This window comes from Orcinus orca, chromosome 10 (genome assembly GCF_937001465.1).
Source record: "Orcinus orca chromosome 10, mOrcOrc1.1, whole genome shotgun sequence".
Taxonomy (NCBI): Eukaryota; Metazoa; Chordata; class Mammalia; order Artiodactyla; family Delphinidae; genus Orcinus; species Orcinus orca.
In genome coordinates this window covers 16,251,882-16,262,573 of record NC_064568.1, presented here as the reverse complement: position 1 = coordinate 16,262,573, position 10,692 = coordinate 16,251,882, and positions in this window count along the sequence as shown.

Genomic DNA, 10,692 nt, shown 5'->3' with positions numbered 1-10,692 from the left:
GAACATTTTAAAACACAGGTGAGAGCAGACAGCATGGGGCTCAAATCTAGTCTGGGAGGGAGAGTAAAGACTTCTTGGAGGAACAGATGGATGGGTATCACTGGGCAAATGGTAGGATTAAAAGTAAAGAGCTTTCCTGGCAGAAGTAACAGTGAATTGAGGGTAGACATGAGCTGAGACAGGAATGAGGGGCTTGGGGTGGAACCCATGGGTGCAGGGACCGTGAAGCCATAAGTGTTACACTGAATTGTAAGGGAAGTTAAAGACGGCACCTGTAGTTGGAACACTCTATATGGAGGGAAATGAGGGGAAGAAGTCTCACGTAGACAGGCTGCATCAGTGGCAGTTTTTCTCTCGGCAGTGGGTGTCCAATGACAAGATGGATTAATATAGCACCATGTGTTGGAAAGACTGGAGCAAGAAAGGGAGTGTGGGGAGGAGGGTCATTTCTTAATCTGCTGCATTTAGGTAAGAAGTGTAAAGGGAATAAAGCACTTGAACCCTAAGCTGGTGCATAATAACCCAAATAAAACGTCTTGTATTTTTAATCAGTTGACTGGTTACAGAACAAAGGAAGAGGATGGTGCTAAAGACCACTGGTGTCACTTGCCTTGAAGACAATGAGAATCAAAGAAAGAAGAGATCATCTAAACTGGAACCAGCCTGGGAAGAAAAATGATCAATTCCATTTTGACAAAATAAGTCTGAAGTAGCAGATATTCTAGAGATCTAAGAGACTATGGGCGAAGCCACAGAAAGAACCCTTTGAAAGCCAGCTGCAGAATTCTGTTGAACAGGGACATTCCTGACAGAATCTTTGGTCACAGGGGTGCCCCGTCACATGCTTCAAACTCAGCACCCCCAAAAGCACAATTCTCATGGGTGGATCAAACTCCACTGTGAGCCAGGTACTGTGATAGGAGCTGCTTTGCAGTAGCGAGTAAAACAGATGTGGTAACTGCTTACGAGACGGCTTACAGAACAGTCAACAAGGAATCAGGTAAGGAAATAGTTCCAAGTTATGATAAGGAGGAATATTATCAGAAAGTTAAGGAGGACATGAACAGAAAGAGCGTAACAGAGGTGCCCTAATTTAGAGGAGGAAGGATATGAAAGAGAGCCCTCTCTTAGTAACTGATATTTAAACTGTGAGCTAAGAAGCAATGAACACTAGTCAGAATTTGTAATGTGTGTGCCTCTGTGTGTGCGTGCGTGCACGCACGCACACACACAAGCATGTTTTGTGTGTTTGGGGGTAAAGGCTAAGGGGAGCTACCAGACAAAGGAACAGAAGAAGCCCTAAGGTAGGAAGGAGGTCAACAAAACCACAGACATAAAAAAAAAGCCTACTAAGTTCTTATTCCCAAAAGCATGGGAGGAGATGATGCTGGAGGGATAGGCAGTTTAAATCCTACATCACTCTCTAGGTAATACTGAATAGTTCTGAATGCAGCAGAAAGCTACCTAAGTGCTTGAAGGAGAGGAGTACTAAATTTAACTAAATTAAAAAAAAAAAAAAAGAAAGAAAGAAAAATACTGCCCTGACTGCTGTGCAGAGAATGATTTGGAGAAAGAAGTAAGAAAGGAGGCAGGGAAGCCAGTGCAGTTGTCCCAGGAGAGAAGATGGTGACCTGGAGTAGGATGATGTGAGTGGACGTGGAGGGAAGTGGGCCAACTGAAGAAATATTCCAGAGTTAGAATCAAAAGGACACGAGAACTGAGTCGCACAAGTTCCCAAAATAAGATTTTCTGAAGTACTGCAATGATCCCAAGAATTCTTGCTCCTATTAAAAATAGTATACTGTCAGGCTTATTTATCAGAAATATAATCAAATTGCTTTTAGAATTACAGAGCTCATCTTTTAACATTTCAAAGGCATTAAAAATCAAGAGATTTAGAAAAACAAATGGGACAAAGTTGTTCTGTTTTAGAACACAGAAAATTTAGTCTGAGTTCTAAAGGCACCTAAGAGAGTGCCATGGAATTGCTGTAACGTATATAATCTATTTCTTAAGATGTCAATATGTCTGCAGTAAGGAACATGCATACCTTGTGAATTATCTTATCCTACTTAATAAAAGTCATTTTTTCCTCACTTTTTTGCAAGGCAGTTTCTTGCACAGTAAAGATTCTACAAATATTTACATTCCAAGTAGCAGAGCTGTTTGAGATGCAATAAAGTTCTGCCAGCACTTCTATTACAAAGCCTTATTTCTTGTTTACAACATGCACATAAAAAGGGGGGAAATAAAACCATACTATGGATTGAAACTTGGCATACAAAGTTTCGACAAGAAAGTACATTTCTAGTGCAGCAAGTTTTCAAAAAGAATGTTCCATAGTGTTTAGGAGATAGACTAAGCCATGGTGGGGAAGGGGAATGGGGGGGGAGGACACTTGGGGGTGTCCTTTACAAAAACCATTTAGCACATGTGATCCAATTCTGAATTTTTTATGCAAATTAGATCTGAGACTAAGATCTGTAACCCATCAATTTTAAAGCAATATTCTATCTTAAAATACTCTGTGGCTCTAACATGCTAATTACTGCCAAATATCTTTGCAAACAGGGTATTATCCAATGCATTATTATCAAGCATAAGAAAGGAAGTAGTCCACCAGCATTAAATGATTAATAAATGCTTATTAAAACCATGGGAGCACTTCAGAGATGCCCACCTTCAAAGAGACAAAGTAACTCCCTAAGATCAGAAGCCTTATTAAAGATGGACTGGTGGGGATCATTAAATCAGAGACGGCAAGCAAACATGCACAGCATCTATAAAATCCTCCTGCCATCTGAATATCTCCCAATGTATAAAATTAACATTATTTTACTGCTAACAACTTACTAACTGGTGACTGGAAAACACAGAACATTGAACCAGTCATACGATTCTCTGGTGGCACTGCAACAATATAGTGAACTATACACAGATTTGGCAGTTTGAAAGGGGCACTTATATACTATTTCAGCACAAAACATATTAAGAGTTAATGAGAACTTCAAGTTGGACACTTAAATTACATAGTTAAAACAAAGCTGGAAGATGTGTACTGAATGCATGAGAAGGAGTTAGGAACTTACAAAAGAGAAAGACACTTCGCCAGCAGAGTGAAGAGGCTATTAGTTTGTAATAACTAGGCATAGATGAAATGTGACAGTGATAAAATTGAACATAAATCAGCAACGGAAAGGCTGCAGCTGATCTTCTGCTCCAGTTGAAACTGCTCAGCACTTTGGTCCTATTAAATGTTTTGTTGCCATTTTAAGGAACACTTGGGCTACCCAGTTGTGGTGTGAAGGATATTTAAAAATTAGAGTTCTCCTGGAGAAATGAACTTAATGCCTTCATGTCTTCCGGCTGACCTTAATGACATCCAGATAGCAAATAGGACATGGGGCTGAATGTTACTGTCTGAGGCAGCCACTGCCTGAATCTATTCCCCTGCAGATCAATTAGCCATTCAGTGCCTCCGATATCCCATCTTTAGATAGGAGGGCCACACATATGGATTCAACCTCACCTTTCATGTAAAAAAAAAAAAAAAAAAAAGTGCAGCAATTTGCTCTATGTCCCTGGTGGACATGGATCCTTTCCAGGGTCCTCAAACCACATGTTGACTCTCAACTGACTTCAAGCAAGCATTCAAAGATCAGCAATTCCTGAAGCCATTATTTTTATAATTGGCACAGTCTTTCCATTAAGGAGGCTGAACCCAATCAGACATCTTTTATGAACAACATTTACAAGAACCTATCTTACTGTACTCGGTAACTGGCACCTATTAGGCATTTTGCTAACGTTGCTCAAATGGGTATGAATATTAACCGGCAGACAACTTCCTCCCTAGTACCATGGCTCACAAAGGGTTAAAACCACAGACACAGATACCAGGTTACAGCAGCCAAAGTCCTATGACTGTTAGTAAACACAGTTAACAAGGCAAAAGTAACACATTTGACTTCAATATTGAGAGGCAATAGCTCTTTCAAAGGCAATTACTCCTTTCAATCTCTGAAGGGCTCTGAATCATTGCTCTGATTAATTCCTGTTTTTAATCTATTAACAGATCAGAATTCTTTTTCAACTGGTGTGATATTCATCTCTGTGGGGAGATGGGAAACAGATGTGGGCAGACAGAAACCACAGCACATACAGCGTTCCTACTTTTTTTTTTCCAGTTATTCTTGCTTAATCATTTAAAAATTATTTCTAGATTTACCTACTCACTGTATGAGCTGGGGCTTCTGACCTCCCTCCTGCACATGACACAACTCCTGTCTGTTGCTTTCTCTAGCTCTGTTTCCCCACATCTTGGTTTGAGATGAACAGGCTGGCCACCCCTTTCCCAGAACTCTGTCTGTTCCCCTCCCTTCGGCTCAGAACGGAGATTTCCTTTCCTCCCCATGCCGGTCACCGTTTGTTATTAAATCATTCCTCTGGGTGCATCTCCCTGCTGTAAATCAATACGCAAATGCAATACAGGAAAGGACACAAGGACTGGCGAGCCGTGCGGAGCTTTGCACAAGCAGAGCCCAGAAGCTGTTCATTTCAAACAAACCAAAAAAGAAAAAAAGAAAAAAAAATCCCCCAAGGTGCTGTGCACCCCAAGTGCAGTTGGCACTTGCTGGTTTTCTGATCTCGACCTCTCAACATTCTGGTACCTGCTTGGTTAGCTTTGCAGGGCCCCTTAGAGAACGGAGAAGCAGCCAAGAACAGGGGCCGATCTCAATTAAACTGGATCACAGCCCATCAGAGAAAACCTGTCAAATAAACGCAACGGGGCATTCCATCCAAGACTGCAGATTTGAAAGTGGAAAGAAAATGCATCTCGGCAAACTTGATCGCTAACGGAGGCATTCCCCACCCTGGCTTCCTTAGAGCTGGAGGCCAGGAAGGGGGTTTCTGGCAAAAAATTATCTCATTTCCATCCTCTGCACCATGGACCTGGGATTCTTCCTCTGCACCCTTACAGTGAACAACTTTTTTTTTTCCCCCAACTTTCCCTGGCCAAATCCGCTGAGATAAGGACAAGCCAGGGGAACCCACCTCGCATTACCCCACGCTCGTGCCGAGGATGCGGAGTCTTCCCATCAGAAAACCAATCCTCTACCGAGAAGGAGGAAAATAATCTCCCCCTAGCAAAACAGCCAGGAGAGGCAGCCTTTATTCTCGACCCATCGAGTGTTTTACCCCGCAAACAAACTTTGGGGCTGAGGAGCCGTGAAGACAGGGCGGAAAGTTTGCCCCAGCATTTGGCTCATCCCAGTACCCGGGCCGGCGAGAGGAGCCGGGCATGCCCAACCTACCTGGTCCCTGCAGCTAGCTCACCAGGTGCCAGTTCCGCCGGCCGGTCAGCCGCCTTTCGCCGGGGCTCGCTGGGCAGCCGTGCGCGCCCGCGCGAGACGCCGCCGCCGCAGCCTCCTAGTCCGCGCCGTTCCCGGCCGAGCCCGCGGCGCCCGCCTGCCAGCCGCCACTGCCGCTGCGCGCCAGGCTGCTGTGGCCGCTGCTGGCGCCAAGAGAGCGGTGTCTGCGCTTCCGCCGCTCCGGCGCGGGCACGGGAAAGAGGGGAGAGGGGCGGTCGGGAGGGGAGAGGGGCGGGCGGGAGGGGCGGGGAGCGCGGCGGAGCAGCCAACGAGGTCCCGCGCCTCGCGCCGCCCGCGTGCCAACCCGCGCTTCCGCGCCCCTGCGCCCGGCAGGACCCCGCGTCGCCCTGCGCTCAGGCAGCGTGCGCCCACGTGCGTTCGGCCTCCGCAGGGCCCTGGGCGCGGTTCCAGAGGGGGGCGGCGGTCAGCGTATCACCGCTGGGTGGCCTTGTGCGCGCACAGTCGGGCCCTGGGGAGCACGGGTTAAAGGTAGGAGTTCCACTTCTAGGAAAGCCTCCTACAGCTGCTCTCCCACAAGTGCGCAAAGACGGGCAATTTTAGTATTAAAGCCTATATTTATTAAGGGCCGCCTACGTACCAGGTAGCGGATTGCGCAATTTAAGTGAATTAGTTCTTGGTTGTCCCCAGAACACCCCTGGGTCTATTATTACTCCCTGATTTAGTGATGAGGAAATTAACTTGCCTAAGGCAGAAATGAGTTAGTTATGAGAATAATCACTAATTTTTTTTGTCTTTTTACAAGGACCCTATAAGGTAGATCTTATCGCCTTTATTGTCTTAAATACATACAAGACAGTGTTTGGTTGGACAACCTAGGCTTGAATGAAAGCCTGCTAATTAAAAGAACAGCTAATTAAAGTATAGTGGAGACAGGATGGAATATAATGCAGCCACCTACAGAGAGGGAAGCACATCTACTAGTATTGGCATGAAATGACCTTCAAGAGGTCTTACTAGGAGGAAGAAGTTTCAGGAAAAGTATTTTCAGTTTTTTGCTTATATACATGTGCACATGCATGTTTATGCATTCACTATTTCTAGAAGGATGACCCAGGATACTGTTAACAGTAGTCCTTGTGAATAAAACTGAAATTGGGGCTGAATTTTATAACTCTTTGACATTGTTTTTAAAGTGTAGCATAAATTTACTTTCTCTTTATAGAAAAAAAAAATCTACTCCTGTTTGTTTAATTAGACTTAAGCGTTTCCAGCCGTGTCCCCTCTTCTCTCCTTTCCTCTCTCTGATTCCTACTGTCAGAGGGACACAACCGCTCATCAAGGGCAGCAGCCAGGGCGAAAAAGACCTGAGAGGGCTTTTAAGGGAAATAGCTGTTTGGCTCCTCTATCTCATTTTTGCTCATTTCTCCCAGGAATAAGTGCTCCTGTTTAGTCCCCTGCAACTCAGAATGGAATTTGAACTTTTGGAAAACTCTCCTTCAGGGGGCTTAAAAGATAACAGGTAGAAAACCCAGGTCAGTAAGATGCAGAGCACTGCTGCCTACACTGAAGCCCACATGCAGGGCCCCAGTCCTTCTTGCTGGCGGAAAGCAACTGCTTCAAAAGGTCCAGTGAGGCGGGGTTTCCCCCAGAGCTGTTTCGGCAGTGATGTCTCCTTTCCCCTTGAGCACACAGCAGGGTCCTGGGATACACTGGGGAACTTTGCTCTTGGCCACTTTTATCCTATCTCTCACTTCATCAGGAAAACTGTTCTTCCCTGTCAAAGTAATGGCTGGATTAAAAAAAAAAAAAAGATGGGGTTATTTATGTTTCAAAAGAGGGGAGGCAAGGATAGATGGAGCTCACTACTATAAATAAAAATAATGTGCTTTTTCCTGTGAGAATTAAATTGCAGTAAATTTGGGCTCCTTAAGGTCTCTCTACTTAGCAAAAGAAAAAAATAGAACAGGTACAGAACTGTGGTTTATGGTCGTTTCAGTTGTTATTGGTTACTGTAAATAATCTTTTTGCTTGCAATCTGGCAATGTGTTGGCAAACCCCCTGAGTGTGACAGAATGTTTTATTGGGTAGAACTGGTGTATTCTGGAAGGAACTGAGAAAACTTTCCATGCAAATTATGCTCATGCCTTGCACCTAGCAGGTGCAATTACTGCCAGGCCCACATCCATCACAGGAGTGCCTCTTCTCTTAATATTTTCAAGTCGATGTCTCATAATGCATTTTCCTTCTAATACATACATAAACATAGACCCTATGTAATGGGAAGGGAAAGAGCATTTTTATCAAGGAGGAGGAGCTTTCCCCAGGCAGCAAAAGACGGGAAAAAGACAGGAGAGAAGTTGCGTTAAATTAGAGGGAGAGAAATCTAAACCTGAACCCCCCACTGCCGTCTCCAAATAATTAGTCATTTCCAAGCTCAGATTACGTTCGTTGCCTGTGCTGGTGAAAGCTGATTAGCGCTGGAAAGGAATTTAATGAAATTTCGAATCTATGGTCGCAGCAGAAGGGAGGACATCCTAAATTTGCAGGAGTAATGATGACCATTTCGTGTGAGCCACAGTTTCATAGTCAGAAGAGGTAAGAGGTGTATAAATATATGTATATAAGGAGATATGCATCATTTTATTTCCTCCCTTTGCTCAAAATGTAAAGCATAATTTGAGTCAACTGAAGACCTGATATTTACCAGAAGTTGATACACAAGAGCAGGTTTAAATAAAATTTCCATCCAATTTCTGGGCCGGAAGCCCAGGAAATTAAAAAAAAGAAAAATTAAAGGCACATGTGGGTCTTCTCAGTGTGAATGCCGGATGGAGTTTTTCTTGAATTTGGCCTCAACTGATTGTAGCATTATAAGCAATTCTGCAGTTACGTTTCAGCAGCCATTTAGATGGTAAATCCTTTTTTTAGGGTATATTATAACTAAGAATAATAACTTCCTTTTTATATGGCATCTTTTATAACAAAGCTCTTTAAAAGTGTGAGATTATCTTCCCATTATTAAGATACCCCATCTGTGTTGGAATATAAAAGCTATTTCATGCCACTGACACCGCATAACAGTTATTTGTTTGCCTGTTTCTTGTGTAGCAGAAGGAAATGAAGAAAAATATCTACTAAACCCACAGACTGACATTCTTCGGTAAAAGTATAAATTGGAATGTAGCCAAGTTACTAAGTTAAACATACCCACTTCTATAAAAAGAGGTGAGGAGTCTTAGTTTTCATGGGTGAAAAGATAAGTCCTATGGACTTTGCCATGTTACTGTCCCCACGTACATATCTAGATGTAAAGATTATATTACTGAGTATACAGAATTGTCGTCTCTAGTGCTGGGGTGGGTGGTTCTGAGAGGTTCCTTGAGTCAGGCTAAAGAGCAGTAGTAAGTTTTCAGCATCCCAACGGGAGTAAAAATTAAAGTTGTTACAGTAACTGGATAACAGAGGCAAAAAAGCTTCCATGAAACTTTCACCTTAAATGTTTGTCCATTGAATACCCTTATTCAAGCAAGTTTTCCATTTTTCTGGTAAGAGGGTCAAACTGGAGGATTCTGGAAACATGAATGCATGTAAAATGCTTAGCACTGTGCCTGGAACTTAGCTCTGGGTGCTAATCAAATATAACTAATTAAAGTATCTTACTCACTTGTTTTGTCCTCTAAAGGTGATTGCCAAACTTTCTGTCTGTAATAGCTCTGCTGTCATTCTCTTTATGTCACAGAACATATCCCTGTGTGACCCTATTTTTTACATGTTTTTTGTTGCCAGAATCCCTCACTAGAATGCAAGCTGCATGAAAGTGTGGTCTTTTATTTGTTTGTTTCCTGTGGCATTCACAGCCCCCAGCACATATCTGACCCACACATGATTCAGATTCCGTAAATGTTCGTTTAATGATTGAAAGAGTTTCCAGTGTGCCAGGCATTGTACTCGTTGCTTATACCCAGTACTTTGCAACCCTTAAAACAACCCCAGCAGGTAACTATTGTTTTACTGTCTTTTACAGATGAAGGAACTAAGACACATAAAAGTGAACTCATGTATTTGGAAGCTCTCTGTTTGAAGATTACACAAGCTGTAAGTATCAAGGCTTAGCCTCGAATTGTGGGGTCCAATGCCAGACCCTCTGCTTTCTGTGCATCCCTGTGAGTTTAAGTGGACTTTGCTACTCATCCAGTCCAACACTTGTAAAACTTTAATATGCCTGCAACTGGGAATCTGGTTAAAATGCAGATTCTGATTTAGCAGGTCTGGGGTGAGGCCTGAGACTCTGAATTTCTACCAAGCTCCCAAATGATGCATAGAGCTGCTGGTCCAGAGACCAGACTTCGAAGAGCTAGGTTTTCATGTTAACATATAATCCAGTTGGCCCATCCCAAATTTTAGGGACGGAAATTAATGGAGGTTAAAAAGCAATATTGGAATTACTTAAATAGTTATGAAATCATAGAGTTTGACTTAGAATTATTTCTTCTAGGTTTACAGTGACTAGTCCAAAGTAAAATCTCAACGAATATTAATTTCCTATACAGAAGAAGAATCTGAGGCACAGAAAGGTTATGTAACTTTTCCCAGTTCACTGGTGGCAGAGCTGAGATAGTGACCACCTGATACTTGTGCTCTTTTTGATCAGAAAGCGCTGACGCCTCTTGATCAGTTTTTTGTTTTTTGTGGGGTTTTTTTTGCGGTACGCAGGCCTCCCACTGCTGTGGCCTCTCCCATTGCGGAGCACAGGCTCCAGATGCGCAGGCTCAGGGGCCATGGCTCACGGTCCCAGCCACTCCGCAGCATGTGGGATCTTCCCGGACCGGGGCACGAACCTGTGTCCCCTACATCGGCAGGCGGACTCTCAACCACTGCGCCACCACGGAAGCCCTGATCAGTTTTTTAAAAGTAGATTTCATGGAAATTTGAAATGGCAACAGACTGACAAGGTTAAGAGAGTTGGTAAAGAGGGTGTGCACAGATGTACTTAGCAGTTGCACTTTCGTAGGGATGAGGTTGTTGCACCCTGAGGAAGAAATGAGGGCACCTGAAGTTCAGAGCTCCTGAATTGAAAACCTATTACACAGCACGCTGAAGACTGCTACATGTAAGAGCCCTTCCCCCAATGTATGTTACTATACACAAGCAATGTAAGTTTCCCATTTAGTAACTCTATTTATGGGATTTTTTTTCCCAATATTAATGGGAATAACACTGTCTTTCCTATTTAAATATGATCATGTTTTGAAAAAGAGGTACATATGTCACTTCATTGAAAATATGGGCTTTTGCCCAAAGTAACTTGCCTTTCATTAATTTACCTCATCATTTTTTTTATTGTGGGTTTTAATAAGTA